This window comes from Choloepus didactylus, chromosome 16, assembly GCF_015220235.1.
Source record: "Choloepus didactylus isolate mChoDid1 chromosome 16, mChoDid1.pri, whole genome shotgun sequence".
Lineage (NCBI taxonomy): Eukaryota > Metazoa > Chordata > Mammalia > Pilosa > Megalonychidae > Choloepus > Choloepus didactylus.
In genome coordinates this window covers 39742612-39760672 of record NC_051322.1, presented here as the reverse complement: position 1 = coordinate 39760672, position 18061 = coordinate 39742612, and the positions used below count along the sequence as shown (strand labels likewise).

Below are 18061 nucleotides of genomic sequence, written 5' to 3'. Positions count from 1 at the left end.
CTTCTGTGCATTCTTCAAAGTGTCCCTCTTGACTGTAGCAAGCTCGCTCCTTCTGTCTGAGCTTATTTAGTGCTCCAGTAAATTCATCAAGGCCCATGCTGAATGGGCGGGGCCACACCTCCACGGAAACTATCCAATCAGAGGCATCACCCACAGTTGGGTGGGATGCATCTCCATGGAAACACTCAAAGAATTATAATCTAATCAACACTGATAGTCTGCCCACACAAGATTACATCAAAGATAATGGTGTTTTGGGGGACATAATATATTCAAACCAGCACACTACCTAAGCAATAATAATGACACACATTTTCAAACCAATGCTATATCTATGTCTATATCTCTAACATTGCAAAATATTCTTGTCACCATACACTCAAGAAGGTTTGAGCAGAGAAAGTACTAGCAATCAGATAGAGAAATAACTGATTGCATCAAGACTAATTTTGTTAAAAGTATTTATGCCCTTAGTTCATAAAGTTATGAAAGGAATAGAATAAAGAAAGCCTGGAATTTTGACTTAAACCAGAACACTAGAATGAGAGGAAGCACTTCTCTGCATTAAACGTGAAATAAAAATACAATAAATAATCAAAGTACTACTTTACGGAGTCCGGTAAATGCATGTCAAAGAAGTAATACAGGCTAATTACACAGATTTAGAAGAATTTCAGGTATCTCCATGGATTTTAAGAATCCATTGGTAAATTAAAGAAATGAAGATCAGTTGCATGCTATCACGAATCACAAGGTGGTCTCACAGTGTTCAAAATTTTCTTATCACATTTCCATCTCAGTTTTAAAATAATTACTGTTATGTACCTCCAATATATGTATATTATATGTTGATGCAAGTCCTTTAAAATATTACATACATTACGAAAGGTGCCAAAAAATAGAAAATTGGAAATATTAATTTACAAGTTATAATAATTTGTTCCCTGGCCTTAATATATTGGGTTGCATATATTTTGGGTTAGGTGCACCCCACTTTTCACATAGAGCAGTGGACTGGAATATTTCCCTGGTATGATCCAGGATGACTCCCCCTACCTCCCCCCCCCCCACTCCCCATTTTCTGGCTACATCTCAGCAGAATCTTATTCAAAGATGTTAATTCCTCATTTCTTTCTCAGCCATTTTCCCACCTTCTACTTGTCTCTGATGAAATAAGTCATTTAAACTTGAGAACTATGGTACGTTTTATTCAATATCAGGAATTTATTAAAAAGTATCAAGCCTGTACTTTTTTCAAATTAAGATACTCCTTGTGGTTCATTTCCAGTGATAGGTAATCCCCATCTCAAATCACTTTGCTGGGAACATTGGAATTTGATAAATACATTTGCAGGGAACAGTTATCTTCGAACATCACTCTCATTGTGCATTGTCCCCTCACAAAATATGATCAAAGATTAAGGACTCTGGGGACCAGTGGGCTCTGAACTCACCAGCATTGAATCCCACTATAAATTATCCAAATGAGGCACTTGGCAAGATTCTTAACTGATTGTGCTATTTGGAACACCTCCATTTCAATTAGAGGTAACCATGATACACGACAGTGGCGAACAAAACTAATAATTTTCACTGATGTCAGGGAAGGTTATGGGACTGCAGGGAATTGTAGCAAGTGATTCAAGAAATGCACATTCACGCCGCTTTCCTTGTCCACTTGTCTGCTTCTTGAATGGAATGCTTTAATTTTAGTTTCCTGGTTTGTATCAGATGGGTTCAGAAAATATCCAAAGATAAAGGTTTGGCTGGTGGGGAAAATGTGTGAGCTAAGGACTAAAAAAGTCAATGCTGAACCCCCAAATCTTGAACCCTTCAGGAGAACAGATGTGCCTTCACTTTTAATCCTGAGTCTGGGCAAACGATATGTAGGCAGATGAGACAGTTAACCATAATATAGAACTTTGAAGAAGTTCAAAGACTCCTGAGTCACAAATATCTACTCATCTTGGAACATTAGAAATCTTGAAATTCTCATTTAGAGAATACTCAGGTCAATTTTAACAGATGTTTGAGAAGTCTAATATATCAGCTAACTAACCTAGTTTTCCTAACTCTTCAGTTGCCCTATGGATTAGCTTCCCTAAATTTATAAGGTTGCCCTGAAGGAATGGAACACAAAATTTATCAGTTCCTTTCTAAAATCAAACTCTTGGATTTGAGGGAATAGCCAAGTCACATATCAATAGGCAACAGTTTGATTCATTGATCTCAGCACCACTACTACCCTCTCAGCTTTAATATGCCACTGCCAAGCAGTTAATTCCTATAATAAAGAATCTGACTCCATTTTTTGATGTTTGATTGCTGACACTTTTGAAGCATCACTCCTCCTTCTCATTCTGCCTTACATCTGGGCACACTGATAAGAAATCCTGGATACTCCTTTTTTGGTGCAGGTGGGAAGTTCAAACCACACAAGCCCCTGCACATGCATGGGAACCCTTCTCCTATCCCAACTGTCCAAGCATAAAAACCCCAAGCTAGTCTCCTTTCCATGATCTCTCTGTCAATTTGCAGACCTATTGGAAGCCACCCTTCCTTCCCCAGAAAGCCTCATTAAGGTGAGAAGTAAATTTTTCCATACCCTCTTGTTGTGTGTGTGTCATCATCAGTCTCAATATCCAAACCAGATGTTGCATGGGGTCCATCCTGTTTATTCAGGATGGTCACAACAGTTGCCCAGTCAAGCACTAGGAGGGCCCCATTTAAGACATAGCACAAAGAGAAATCTCTCAAAGTAGAGATGAAGCAAAAAAAACAAACAAATGAACAAACAACCAAAACCAGTATTACATTCCTATCAGCCACCTCTCAATTACATTTCAAGTTTGCTTACCATGAGTGCCGAGGGCTACTGCCCTTTTGTATGCCTTCTATCTTCCTTTTGCATTTCATCTTCACAGAGTCCCTGGTTCTTCATGCCGGGAGCCTCTTAGTTAAGTCAGTAAGTTGCATTCATCCTGGAATCTCATATTCTTCAAGGTTAAACTGATTGGTTTATTGTGCAAAAGTTTCCTCCCTTCTTAAAGTGTGAGGATCCGAAGGTAAAAAGTTGGAAAAGTTGCAGAGTGCCACATTGTGTTCCACCTGAAGGATACATGCCATCCCAAATGGCCACATTCCCCTGAGTCCTGTTTGGCTTGAAATACCAACCACCCTTGCAAGAGTACCAGCCTCTGCCCTTCCTGACCCTGTCTCACTTTTCTACAGCCATAAATCCATCAAGTTGATTCTTGATGTTTTATTCCCATTTTGAGAAGACTACTTTCTTGACCATTTCTTACAGTCTTAATTAAATGAAAAAGAAAAAGCAAGAGGAAGAAATAGGAAGGGTGAAAGGGAGAGCAAGAAGAGGAGATCACTGAGAGTATAAATGTAATCAGGGAACTTGACAGTGTTACTTGTGCAGGTCAGACCACCACAATGAGATGCCTTTAATCTTTCCAGATACTTTCATTCCAAACAAAGAGATTTCATGCTATATTTGCCCATCAGGAATTGGAGAAATTGTTTAGACCAGCCAATGTCAGGTGGAGGAAGAGGCTGTTTTGAGTGGCAGCTACCAATTCTATGGAAATTATAAAACATCCCACAATATAGGTGCTGCAGGAAGAGAATAAGAAGAACCAAGAAGGCAGTCAGAAAAGAGTAGATCTTATAGTAAAATTAGTAGTTGGTCTTGTTTCATTGCTGAGTCAGGGTACAGGCAAAGAAAGATGGAAGGATAATTTTTGAAATATTGTTTCCTTCTAGTTTGAGTGATTGGCTAGTAATGTGAACTTTGTTTTGTAGACAGTGGGGATGTATTATTTTTGAGTAGGCAAATCATACTGCTGCAGGTAAGTTCTAGGAATAATTATCTTCCAGAGATATTGAAAGCAATGAGTTAACAATGATGGGAGAAGATTCAGGAAATGTTTATAGTGATAGATGGAATAACAACAATAGAAAAGGACATGAAGTTTCAGATGTAAATGACATTGTGTGCATAGAATAAACAGAACTGGTAACTGAAAAAAAGATGATTTATAGGTTTTAAGAATGACTAAAACAAGGAAAAAGGAAGGGGAAGGGACTGCTTTGGATAGAATATTATGAATTCAACATTGACATGAAAATTTTGATGAATTAGATAATAATGTCAAAGTCCAGTCCTCTGACAAGTTAAAAGCATTTTACAAATGTGAAGTACCATTTTTACATCTTTCTCATTTGTGTGTTCTAAGTCACCATGGTGTATATACTACACAGGGGAAAAAAATTGACTTCACAACAAATAGGTGATCTAGAAAGCGCATTTTAAAGGTGTTATATTCTTGGTAATTCCTAAAGAAGTTACAGTTTACTTCATAAATGACTGTATCAAGCTACACTGCCCACCCCTCTTCAGCATACCTAACCTTTTATATCCTTTCTGTCTCCAGTCTTCTGCTACTATCCCTCATGTTGCAATCCTAAAATTACCAAAGGACAGATTTTAGCAAAGTGCAGTGCTTCCCCTTTGCCCTTCTGTATCACCAACAATTGTAGCAGGAAAACAAAAAGGAGACAAATCCATGGCCTTAGGAGTTTCTTTGTGAACTTTTTCATGGCACTTTACAAAAGTCTGTGAAGAATGTGGTCATCAAAGTACTCAGGGACTTCTGTAGCCACTTTACTGGATAAATAGACCAACTAACGTGTTGAAGGGATAGAGAATCTACCCAAAAGGTCTACACAAGTAAATCTTAAAACCAGTTAGTTAGATTATGTGTGCAAATATTCTGTGGCATGGATATAAAGGTAATTTCTTACCTATACACAGAAGGCACTGAGAACATGTTCTTTGATAGTAAGGTTATAAAGAAGGTGAATTGTCTTTCACATCTTCAGTTTAGCTATGGAGAAAGACTTTTGTCTCTTGTCTTATAACTTGGGGGTATATGTTATATAGTTCCTCAGTTCATGACACACTTCTTGTATGTTTGAACATGTTATTTTTATGCCTATGAGGAGGGTAAACACTTTGCTTTGTCCTTTCCTTAAACACTTCACGCTACCCCCCAGTGTTGAATATGGTAACTTTTCACTAAATGATTGCTATAAAAAAAGGATTAAGTAGTCAATTAGCCTTCCCTTCAGATTATTACCACTTTAGCAGCAAGAACATTTGATTTGGGAAGAAACTCGCACATTTATACAGTTTATAGAACAGATAATAATAACAGTTTATTGATTAAAATCTCTAATGTCATTCATCAAGACAAGTTTAGACAATGGACTGAGGTGTTACGTATTAGCAGCTCTGAACTGTTGATGCTAGACGGTACTGCAAAGAGGTTGTGGGAAAAGGAAAATGGGTATGTCAGAAAGTTAGTTCTAAAATGGCCCTAATACCAATAAGACATATATCTATTTTGAGACTTCATAGAACGGAAGATAGATCATTAATTTATTAATAGCTCCTTGAGGAAAAGAGAAATACTAACACATAAATCTAGCAACTATAAGACACTACTTACTTTCAGAAATATTAAATATATACGTTAAATCTAAAAAACATTTTAAAAACAAGCAATATATAATCACTTCATACTTTTTTTTTGCTTTTTTACAGCCGTAAACCCATCAAGTTGATTCTTGTTGTTTTATTCCCATTTTGAGAAGACTACTTTCTTGATCATTTCCTACAATCTTAATTAAATGAAAAAGAAGAGGAAAAGGAGGAAGGGGGAGAGGGAGGGGGAGAAGAGGAGGAGGTCACTGACGTATAACATAGTCAGAGAACTCCACAGTGTTACTTGTGCAGGTCTGACCACCACAATGAGATGCCTTTAATCTTTCCAGATACTGTCATTCCAGACAAAGAGATTTCATGCTAAATTTGCCAATCAGCCATGTCTAAGAGGATAATACCAGCAAATCGTCAATTAATAGCAATTAAACTTAAGTTTTGATCTTTCTAAAGCCTACCTCTTGCCCTTTTCTACAAATACTGGCCATATTTGATTGCCTGAAATCTCCTGAGTTTGTAAAACAAATTCAAGTTTTACAACTGATAGTTTTGACCTTGGTGGTGACTTTGTGTTAAACTTCACAAAGCTAACTAGACTCCAGAGCCTGACTATTAAACCTTACAGTGACAACACTGATTATGCCAAATGAGCATAAATAAATAAATAAATAAAGGCCTGAGGCAGCCGTGGGGGTGGGAGGTTGGTGGAGGGGGGTAGACAGAAGTTGATGGCATGCTTTTCTGAGTCTGGGCCACATTCAAACTCTGCTCAGCTCCTCTCACTGCCACATGCCACTGTGCTTTCCTGTCCCCCGTTCACACCACTACTGCAAATGGTATCATTTTGCAACTAATTTACTCGCTTAGTTTTGGCCATTAGTCATTCCCAATATCCTCAATCTGCAGGTAATTTTCCACATTATTAGTTACCCACCTGTCTTATTAAACTGGACTTTCTGAAACCCTGTGTGCCTGCATTTTCTGCACCTTTAGATCAAGCAAATAATTGCCCGTACCTGGATGGAAGAATTTAATAGGAAGATTATAGTTGATTCCAAAAGTTAATAACTATAGCATCTGGTTTCCCTTTTTAACATTTAAATGATAAATTCAGTGTTCATGGAGAGTGAGAGAGAGAGAATGAAAATGAGCCAGCTCATCAGAGTCTAAAATCTTATCTTCTATGGTCGGGTTAAATATTGATGGGCAAAGTAGGTTTTAATTTCTCCACTAATGTGCTTCAACTTTGACTCTAAGGGACACATCTTGATCACATTAAGGAAAAGAAATTCTTTTGGTTAACAGGAAACTTAGCTCCCTGATAAGGAAGATGACCAAGTCCTCTGCCTCATGCACCATCTCTGATGCCTTTGGTTGCTCTGAATGAGAGACTACAACTGTTTTGAGACATCTTCAACTCATTTTCATTCACATCTCCATAAAACCATCTGCACAGGATGCCTTTTTAAATATTGCTGGGTGAAACTCAGGACATTATTTTGCAAACCAGGTCAGAAAAATCCAACCCGAAGAACCCAAACTTTTAGCACTGTGGGCCAGGATTGCAATTTGCCAGGGATCTAAGGAGAGCGCCTCATTTGCAATTAAATTGACATTCATTTTTTATCAAAAATAAATATGCCTGGGCACAGTATTTTCTTGGGGTTATAAGTTTGATTTTTAGTCTGAAAGATGCTCCATGTTTGCCAGTAATGAAAACAGAAAGCCAAAGTATTTCCAAGAATCAGTATATATGCTTTTCTTAAATGATGCAATCATTGAACTCTGAGGTCCACAGGCCCTGATCTGAGATGGGTAAAATAGGGTAAAGTAGAGAAAATAGCAATCACACAAACTTCCTATTAAGGTCTTTTCAACTCTATTTAATCCTCATCTTAAACTTCAGGAGTCCTTGATTTTCTGTACTTTCTTCTAGCCCTTCTCCTCCTGTTTCTTCTTAATAAATATGTACCCTCCTTTGATAGTGAGGAAGACTTACAGGAAAGGGGATTTAATTACTCTGTACTTAAAAGAGGAAACTTTAATGCTAGTGTGGCTTAGAAGTACAGAAATAACCCACACATCAGTGCTCTTATCCATGGCTCATGTAAAACATAATTATTATCATCAAGTATCATTTACTCCTTTGAACTCTTGCACATCTTATTTTCTCTACTGTTGATTTGGTTTTTCTCATGTCATTGACTTTGTTTCTTTACATGCCTCCATGACTGCCCAATCGATTATGTACTTACTGTGGGCAGGAGTCTAAGCCAGAGATCCAGCTGAACATAACAGCCTACATGCCAAATCCATTCTGCCACCCATTTTGGTAAATAAGTTTCATTGGAATTCAGCCTCAGCCATTCTTTATGCATTATCTATGGCTGCTTTTATGCTGTAGTGGCAGAGTTGAGGGGGTGCCACAGAGACTATTTGGCCCTCAAAAATATTTACTTCCTGGCCCTTTAAAGAAAAAAATATGTGTGCTGATCTCTGGTCTAGACTTCTTGGTCTTATTTCAGAGGCAGATGCAATGCTCTACCCACATGTGCTGAATCCAACATGTGCTGAAGACACTCACATTTGGAGTAGCCAGGTCCTAGCACCCCTCATTCTATACGACACAACACAGAGTATTCCACAAAACACCCTCAGTTTATTATGCTGAGGCAATTGCCTCCAAGGTTTAGTGATTTCTGCAAAGTCATAAATCCAAGCCTTCTCAACAACTTCAGATGTGCCAGTGTAAGGGTATCCATGAAACAAAGGGAAGGAGTCTCAGGATAGGTGATAATCTTAATTTTTGGTCCTGGAACATCTAGGATCTTGTCTTTGTGAGCTTTTGGCACTTTATTAATTTGGTTCCCATATGTAAACATTAAAAAAAAAAAGCTTTTGTAAGACATCTTGCCCTTCCTCTTCCAACCCTTGCTCATGCCATATCCCTTAAAGCTTAAATATGGACACAGAGGCATACAGGGCAGATTGAAACATAGTCCAGAGTCAGATTTAGAGCCTTATTTATAGATCCTCCAGTGTTTTGTTTAGTTTAGTTTAGTTTAGTTTAGTTTAGTTTAGTTTAGTTTAGTTTTTAGATATTCTAACTCTACTGGAGGGAAAGGAAGAAAAGAAGCAGATGTTTCACCATTCTGATGTTTTTCATTCCAAAGAGAGTTTCTAAAAGTGAAAGTGGCCCTCTGTCTACCAAGTTAAATCACCTGCCTGGGCCTCTCCAGCATCAAACTCCGAAAGTGAGATAAATAGAGCCCTTGTGACACTAATTGTCAGACCCCAGGGGAAGCAGCTGCAGTGTTCCCAATGCCAGGGAAAAGGTGAGGAGCAGAAATTTGATATTTTGGCATATATATATATATATATATATATATATATATATATATATATACAACTGATTGGCAGCCCTTATTCATTTTAAACTGTGAAGCATCTAAGCATCCTTTTGCCTCATAGGAGTACATTGCTAATTCTCTATTAATTATTAGGCTTCAACACAACTAATATTTAAACTTAACATATATGACCTGAAAATTGCTGAGGCATTTGATTACTTGGTTGAGCACATCACATGACAATCATTAGTTACAGGACATTGTTTAAATGTTGTTATACCATGTGATTTTCCTAATTGATGGATGTGGGCATAGGCCCAGAAGTTACAAGTTCAAGCCTTGCCTCTCCATGTTAATGGGTACAATGTATAGGTGTGAACCAGTGAGAACCATATGTCTACCTGACTTTCTGAGGGTGCACCTACTTAGAACTGCTCTCCTTTCAAATAATGGCATCCTTATTTACGATTCTTACTCCTAGAAATCTCTTATTTTTCTAACTTCATCTTAAATGGAGGCAACCTGTGGCAAAGGGACCTCTGATATCCTGCCAACAGCCCAAACTGAGCAACTGTCAGCCAAAAACTGGGAGGAAAAAAACAGAACTTCAAATGAGAAAGCAGTTGTCTGGAGCCACTGGGAATCCACTGGCGTGGAACCAGATGAACTAAAATCCACAGGTCTGTTTCCTGCATAAACAGGTGAAGACAGGGCTGGGAGAGGTGTGAAAATAGTTCTTCAGCCACACTTTATAATGTATGGTTCCCAAGGTGCCCTCCTACATCTGTTCTGTGTTTTGGCAGGAAGCATTACAGGCACTGACATTCTGCAGTATAGCAGGTAGTTTATATGGGTGGGTGGGTGGGGGAGACAAAATCGTGGTTATTTCTGTCTTCAAATTTAAGGTAATATAATTACTTTAAATCATTTTATTTTATTTTCAAACAAACAAATATTGTTAGGAAAATTTTGAAGTTGCCATGCAACTTCTATTGTGTGGTAATTTTTAACTTAAAAAAATGGGAACTTCAAAAATGAATTTCTATGTGAGTATAAGTTTATAGATTTACATGTGACCTGTTATGTACAATCTTTTGGGAAGATATTAAAACCTGATGGGAAAATTTTTGCTACTTTCCTTTATTTCATCCAGAGAGAGGAAAGAGAGAGGGAAACAGTGAAAAAGATGCAATATCCTGTGATAGAGCTGGGTGAAAAGTTCTGTAAAAGAGAGTAACCCATGGTTGCCATCCTCTAGAACTATAGAGTGATGCAGAGTTACATCCCACCAAAGTCACGACATGGAGGAAAGCTACTCATCATGCTCCTATCTCTAAACTCCATTTCAATTGAGTATCCATCCTGCTTTATGACTAAACTTCGCCTAGCCCTTCCTCATACATACACTGCCCTTCCTCATACAAACACAAATACAGCACACCCTACTGGACCCATGTTTTTGTCTTCTCTTCCTTTTGTTCTAACTCTATCCTGCATGCTCAACTCACACTGTGCTTATCTCAGACTATGGCTTCTGGAGTAGAAGACTGAAGTGAAGCTAAACAGTTCCAATTTGTGTGGTATTCTCTCAGCATCATAAGCATGAAGATGATTATCTACTGCTTTTGAGTATGATCTGAAATGTACATCCGAAAAAAAGGCAATCTAAGAAAGTCAATTCCAACTTATTACCAATACTGCTTGAAAATGACCAGTTTTCCTCTCCTCGTTGTATTTTGAAGATGTGGTACCACAGTTTTCTTTGTTATTATCTAAGGTAATATAATCACCTTGTCACTTCAGTCTTTATTTATTTTACTTCTCTTATATGGTAGTTCTAGCTCCTTTGATTTTTGTCCTATAGTTTCCCTTATTCTGACAATTCAAATTTCATTTGAATACTTTTATATCATCCTGAGAACTCTCTCCCAAACCACCAAATACCCATCTTTCTTTGTTCAAAATCTCAAAGAACTTTTCCTTGAATTTTTTTTCACAGTACTTCACTCAGCTGTCCGCCCATTTTTTTTTTTTTTTTTTTTTTTATACCTCCTTCACCTTCTGCAAAAGCCAGCCATGACCAATCTCATGACAACTGGATTAGGTATCTCTTCTGTCTTCTTTTGTGATATTCTCTGTATATATCTTTCCAAGTCCCCAGTCCACTGTGTTGTAATTGTACTTGTTACTTGCTTGCTCCCCTGTAAGGCAATAAGTCCTCATAGGAAAGAATTCTATCTCAAAATTCCAAGTTTTTTTCCTGGAACTTTGCAAAAGTTCTACTGTGCGTTTAGTAAATATTAAAATAAAGTAAATATTGAAATTTAGTAAATATTGAAATAAAGTAAAATAATGAAACAAAATGTTTCTTAACACATTGCTACTCTCCCCATGCTCTGTTTGTTCCTTGAGGTCTTGAAACTGTTTAAAGGTGTTCATCCCTGAAGGAAGTGTGGGAAGAGATGACCTCACTGGATGCACTTCTAGTCTGCATCCACAATTCAGGCTTGCCTTTTACACGGAGAATTCCCATGGATCAGCTGTTGTTTTTTGCATACATTTTTGAACAGTCTTCTGGAAAGTCTAAAACTGGGTGTGAGAAATTCCCCATTGAAATGGTACCAGTCATGATTAGATTTAGCAAAATGATGAACCAGAGAAGTTTGCATTTATTAGCTCCCCAGATTGTGTTTCAATATCCTTTTTTCCCGTTGTTTAGTTATTCTTTCCCTTTCCTTCCTTATGAGACTGTCATGACAAGTAGAAACATTTCAATCATTTTGCACCATCTTTATCAATATACACTGTTTCTTGAAGTTTTAGTCTGGCTCATTTTCTTAGTAATAGGGAGGGAAAGCAGATAAAATATTTTAAATTAGATGTTAGTTGACTGGATTCAATGGTTGTTTCTAGAAATATGTTTTGTGATCCATTCATTCAATAAATAAATAAATCCATTCAATTCAATAAATAAATCAAGTATCTGATACATGCTAGGCACTCTATAAGGTCTGAAATCAGACATATAGACATAGTGAAGAAGCAATTTGAGATAGGAGGACCTACTTGTCTTTGAAGAGGTATTTAAAATGAGACATAAACACTGAGAAACAGCTCTCCACACAAAGATTGTGGAGTAAAATATCTTCAAGTGGTGAGAGAGCTGATCCTGAGGCAGAGATGGTCTTGGTATGCCCTGGGTTGAAAAAGAGCATAAGAATGAGCTTGGAGCAAGAAGCTACAGATGAATTTGAATTATGAAAAAGAAAAGACTTTTTCTTGAGCAAGTGCCACAGAGAGCTAGTCACTTTTCTGGAAACTTTTACATATATCATCTCATTTACATTACCCTCTACCCATGAGGCAAGAGAGATGTAAACTGAAGTGCAAAGGTTAATTAACATGACCAAAGCTGTACAGAGAGAAATGAGCAGACCTGCACGTCAAACTTTGTCTGGTTCCCACACTCAACACTCCTTTTGTTCTCTGAATATTATTTTTTAGTTTTATTTTGAACTTCAATTTTCTGAGATTTTAATGAATTTTTAAAAGCTGCATAATTAGAAAATCTCTAGTGTCAGCACTGAGGATAAGTATGAAATAGGTAAGTCTGTTCTGTGGCACTTTAGCGTAAGAGTTAGTATGTGAGTTCTGTGGCTAGACTTCCAAGTTCCAATACTGTCTCCATCACTTCCTTAATGTGTAGCCACAGGCATACCACTTAGCCTCTTTCTGCCTCGGTTTCCAAAATGTTTGCTGAGTGACTCCTTATGTGATAGAAATGATGGCATTTGCAGTAGAAGTAAAGGTGAGCATGCTAAGATTTTACCCATGTAGGAGTTCATAGTCTGACAGTTTATATAGTCTTATAAGACACAAACATAACTGCTTTAAAAAAAATGTTAAAACAAAACTTACACTAACTTATGAGCAAATATGGCAAGCACTTTGATGAGGACTGTTATATCTGATAGGACTTCACCAAGGAAATGAGAGTGGAGTCAGTATTTGAAAGACAGTGGGATTTCTCTAAGCTTAGGCAGAGAAAGAAAATCGGGAAAGAAAGAATGGTACAAAAGACTGTAGTCATAAGTTCTTCTGTGTTCAGGCCATGACCGGAGCGCTGGCATGGTTAGACGGCAGATGGCAGGACCAACAAAAGCTCTTCTGTAAGGGACTGTCAGTTACATTATCTTGTTAAAAGTATAAAACTATAAGTTAATTGGTAATATGGAGAGAAACTGAATGGCAAGAGGGACAGAGAAGGGGTGAGAGGGGAGGAGAAGTTGGAGGCAGGGAGACCAATAAAGGGGCTAGTGCAAGAGTTCGCTCCAGAAAATGATGAAAACATGAAATAAAATATTTTAGCAGCAGGATTGGAGAGAAGGAAATCTGTTCAGGAAGTTTTTGTTGTCTTCCTATTAAATAAACAATACATGCTAACACATAATTATTGTAGGAAAAGTAGGTAAGCCAAAACAAGGGGAAACTTACTCATTCCATCACCTGGTGATAACCATTTGATGTGTCTCTGTGCATCTATTTCAGTATCTGCATTTGAAATAGAAATATATGTGAGGAAGAATTGACATGACTTGAAAATTAAGTATGCAGACTGAGGGAAAGATAATTATCAAAGATGAATTCTTATTGTCAGAACCTGAGTTTTAAACAACATAAATCAATTGGCTTTTCAAGCATTATGTTCTCTTTGATATTATTCATCTAAGGGAAAATAACAAGTATATTGATCTATAAATAGGTATATATCTATATGTAGAATATATGGATAATTGTCAAAGAAAAAACTGCACTGGTCAACATTAAACAGGCAAGGATATTTTGGGAGGGCTGCTATAGCAGGGGAGAGAGAATAGAACTCAGCTCTGGAAACAAAGGAGAGCAAGTTTTTTAAGAACTGGGAGTGGGTTGGAGGGAAAGCACAGGAAGATGGTAAGGGGAGCTGATCATTGAGGTGGGTGAGTGATTTACTGAGGTTGCACTTAGCATTTGGCTCCACCAAGATGGGTAAGGGATTTTATGTTTTCTTTTATGGTAATTAGGCCACTGGTGTCTGTGAAGGCTGGGAGAGAGCAGGGGTGAGATTAGGAACTGCCCATTTAGAAGCCTCTCAGGCACCTTGTAGCCCAGGGAGAGGAAATGGGGAGGGAGAGGGTCAAGGGCAATTTTGTTTTAGAATAGATAGGATCTAGGGTCTGAGGTTATTTTTTTTCCTTTTTTTTTCCTTTTTTTTTTTTTTTTTTTTTTTTACCTGCAGCCTGAGGTTTTTTGTCTGCAGTTCCACAGCTGCAAGGTTGATTCCAAGGCAGTCAGGAGATTGGGGAGGGGGCAGGTAGGGACGAAGGAGGAATAAGGCCGGCAACTTTGTCAAAAGAAAGAAAAACAGTCTTTGTTAATATGTATCTATATCAATATAGAGACAAATAAGTAACACATACAATATATCTAGATAATACATAGGTGTTATGCTTCAAATCTATATTCATCTAAGGTGAAAAAATAGTAATATTAACACCAGTAATATCTGTGGCAGATTGAATGTGTTCTTAACATTAACCCACATTCCTATGGGTGTGAATGCATTGTAAATAGGACCTATTGAAGACGCTATTTTTAGTTAAGGTGTGGCTAACTGAATCAGGATGTGTTTTAATTTTGTTATCCGAGACCTTAAGAAATGCAAACCATTGGGAGGAGCTAAAGTTGGAAGTCAATGGAACCTGAAGAGAAGGGAGAGGACTTCGCCATGTAAGATGAGGCAGGTACGTAAGCAAAGGAACTTCAGGATCACCGTTAACCAACACCAGAATACTACAGATCTTGAGGAGAAAGCATCACTTTGCTGACGTTTGGATTTTGGACTCCTCCTAGCCTCAAAACCGTGAGCCAACCCATTTTGTGGTATTTTTCACAGCAACCATGAAACTAAGACAGTATCTAGTACATGTTGAATGTTTGGGATGTACCAGGCTCTGGGCTAAGCGTTTGGTTCATTTAATCCTCATACCAACCCCGTGAGGTATATGCTATTAAATGTACTCTAGAGATAAGAAAACTGTGGCTTAAAGTAATTTGTGTGAGGGCATGTGTGCTTAGAAGGTGGTCAAGCCTTTATGGTTAGCAGTTAGTATAATTCTGAATGACCATGCTCTATGGCCTAGAATCAATGAATATTATATATATTGTTTTTTTTTTTTTCTTTTCCTTTATTTATTTTTTAATGCTATTGGGTTGTTTCTTCCCAGCTGCATTGTAAATTCCTTTATTTCAGTATATTCTGTACTTGTTTTCTTTATACCTCCACCATGCCTGAATGAGAAAAGAAAAGATTTTGAAGGATTGATATCATATTAGTGAAAGCTTGAATGTGGGTGGGTCATCTTCTGAGAATTTGAGACGATCAACCTTGCCATTTTACTGAATAAATATTGTCATTAGTTGGCATTTTACTCCTACCATTATGCAACACATACTGTAGTAGGAATAAGTACATTTTCTAGCAAATGTAATCAACAGAAATATTCAAAGCACTTAATTCAAGGCACAGAAGCCATAGGACATGAGCAGGACTTGCTCTCACTGGCCACCTTCCCAGTCCTTATTTTGTGTTGGCCTGTAGATACCCAAACACACAAAAGACTGAAATGGGGGCTCCTGTCTCTTCTCTGAGTCTTTTATCACCACTTCAAGGTGTGGGCAGCATCCCTTTGGGCACAGGCTTTTAGCGCCTGTGTGATTTCAGCATGGGGCAAAGAGGTTTCTGCCCCAAAGCATGGTCAGTTAATAATCCTCCCCATTGTATTCCAAGGCCTGTGAGAAGAAAGTCAAAGGGATGAGACTATGTGAGATTGAACACCCCATTCAGCTTGTAATCACTTTGGGGCTATGCTATCAATGTATCCAATGATACCCAAACAAGTTTCTTAAGTAGTCATCATCTGATAATTAGACAGATGGGGAAGTGAAGCAAGTCTCCCAGATCTTTTCAGAAAATAAATATTTACTAAGCCTTTATCTCTCATTTTTGGATACCAGTTGACATAGCTGGGCTCTTCCCTCTGACTCATTGCCCTGAAAACAAAAGTGCCAGGCCTAAAATCTCCTACAGGTTACTCATGTCAGCGCTTTGACTACTGTGCATATGAAAACACGTCCTGCTGTCCAAGAGCCTGTCACCTCCTACCTTGGTGGCAGCTGCTTGAGTTGGGAGCACACTATTTAGTAGTGAGCTGCTGATGGATGCTGGGAGGAACAGTGACAAGCCTAAGTGCTGTTTTACACCCCATTTAACCAGGGGAGACACATCTGTTTATCTCTTTTCAGGGGAAGCACAAGGCTTAGTCTTTGTGACAAGGTCATGAGTCCAGCTCTAGGATTCCTCATGGAGAGATAACCAAACTTCTCCAGACACTCACGAACAGAAAGCCAACTGTGTGTTCTTCAAGTAAAGATCCAAGGACACAATTTTGTCTGGCTAACATGGAACAGACCCAAATAGAGAACAAGCATGAATAGTCCTCTTTTGTCTGCCGGCTCACCGTCTGTCCTGCTCTTAGCACTCAAGTTCTCTTTTGGCAGAAAGCCATGCTCCTAATTCATGGGGACCCGTGTTTTTCAAATGCAGAGAGGTGTACTGCTGACTAAGAGGAGGAAATACACATTTCCTTTTTTCATATTTTGTTTAAATATTTACTTCCTAAGAGTCACCTTGTTGTGAAGTGCTCATAATTCCTCATACTCATTTAGGGCTTAGTTATCAAACAGACTTTCTCCATGATTCACAGTGACACAGTGAGGCTCTGTATCTGTAGGGATGCTGCAGTCAAAATCAGATGGCCTGAGATTTTAAATGGCCTCCGCCACTTGCCAGTCTGCAATTTTTGGCAAGTTATTCCATTTTTCTGTGCCCTGATTTCCTCATCTGTAAAACAGTAATCATAATAGAGTTTAACCCTCATGGTTAATGTGAGAATTAGATGAGATACTGTTAACAAAGAGCTTAGACCTGTCCCTGACATATGATAGTCTATAAATGCTACTTTTTTTAATCATAATTTAAAGATTCAGTTCTGTTATTTTACCTGCACAAAAGTTCTGTAAGTGAATATTCTTCCCCAATCTAAGGTAGATGTTATTACTACAATTTGAGATAGAAGACAGTGTAAAATTGTGAAAAGCATTATTGTAGGATAGAAAAATTTTTTAAGTTCAAATTTATTTTCTGTTGTTGAACATATCTGGCCTGGTTTTTATGCAATGTGAGATAATGTATTCTTAATTTGGGGAGAGTAGGGAAACCACCTTAACCAATAAAATTACTCTTTAATCTCTTCATTTGAGAATTCTTCCATGAAACAGGTTATTTCCTTTGCCTTGAGGAATTTATAACGACAGTTAGTGCTTGTTCTAAGGATATTAGCTTTACCACTTATTTATACCTATACATGGACTACTCATAATTCTTGCCAGCAAATTTTAAAAGAGAAGAAGTGAAAAAGAGTATGACCTTGGTGTCCCTATTTGGGGGTTAAAAATAGGGTCTCCTATTACTCTAGTGGATGAAGGGTATAGAATTTGGAAATCCTGTTGTGAAAGCAAATTGCACAAGCCACAAATTTGCATAGGGACAGTTTTTCCCTGAAAATATTCAGCAAATGCCCTTTCCCAAATGTTGTATGGAGCATCCGGACCCTCACAGAGTTAAAGCCAGGTTACTGTACTTGAAACGGCTATTTTTATCTTCCTCTTTCCCCACAAGACCAGATGATGCAATAATACCACATTCAAATAAGAGAATTCTTCAGGTCTCTTTTATCCAAGGATCTGCAGTACTTCATAAACATTAATTAATTCTCCTAACACCTCTGTGAGGAGTGAATTCTATTTTTTGCACTAGTTAGACATCCTAAAGAAATGCCACCAGCGCTTAGACAGGATCCAAAATGCAGAACAAGATCAGTCCTTTTGTGTTCGTAGAAGAAAAATTCTCTAATTGAGTCTCTGTTATAGAAGGTGAGGAAAGGGACAGAGATGTTAAATGTGTCCGAAAAGAAGTCACAGCAAGACTTTCACAAATCCAGGGACTCCAGCAACAGAGCTGAGTCTTCTTGGGGTGCACTTGATCAAATTCATGCCAAATGGCAGCATCAAGACAGAAAGGGTGTGCTGAATCAAA

The 18061-nt window shown here is 37.9% G+C and overlaps 1 long non-coding RNA gene across 5 annotated transcripts in view; it reads right to left on the bottom strand.

The window, feature by feature from the left end:
* Window positions 1-18061, bottom strand: part of LOC119511578 — a 165894-nt gene that overhangs the window by 95525 nt on the left and 52308 nt on the right. For 4 of the 5 annotated variants that reach the window (XR_005212213.1, XR_005212210.1, XR_005212209.1 and 1 more), the window contains exons 2-3: window positions 14138-14248; window positions 13360-13416 (exon numbers count right to left, since the gene is read on the bottom strand). This is a non-coding gene — a long non-coding RNA (uncharacterized LOC119511578). Of the gene's footprint in view, window positions 1-10978; window positions 11067-13359; window positions 13417-14137; window positions 14249-18061 lie in introns of those variants that run through there. The other variant, XR_005212212.1, reaches the window with a different exon arrangement.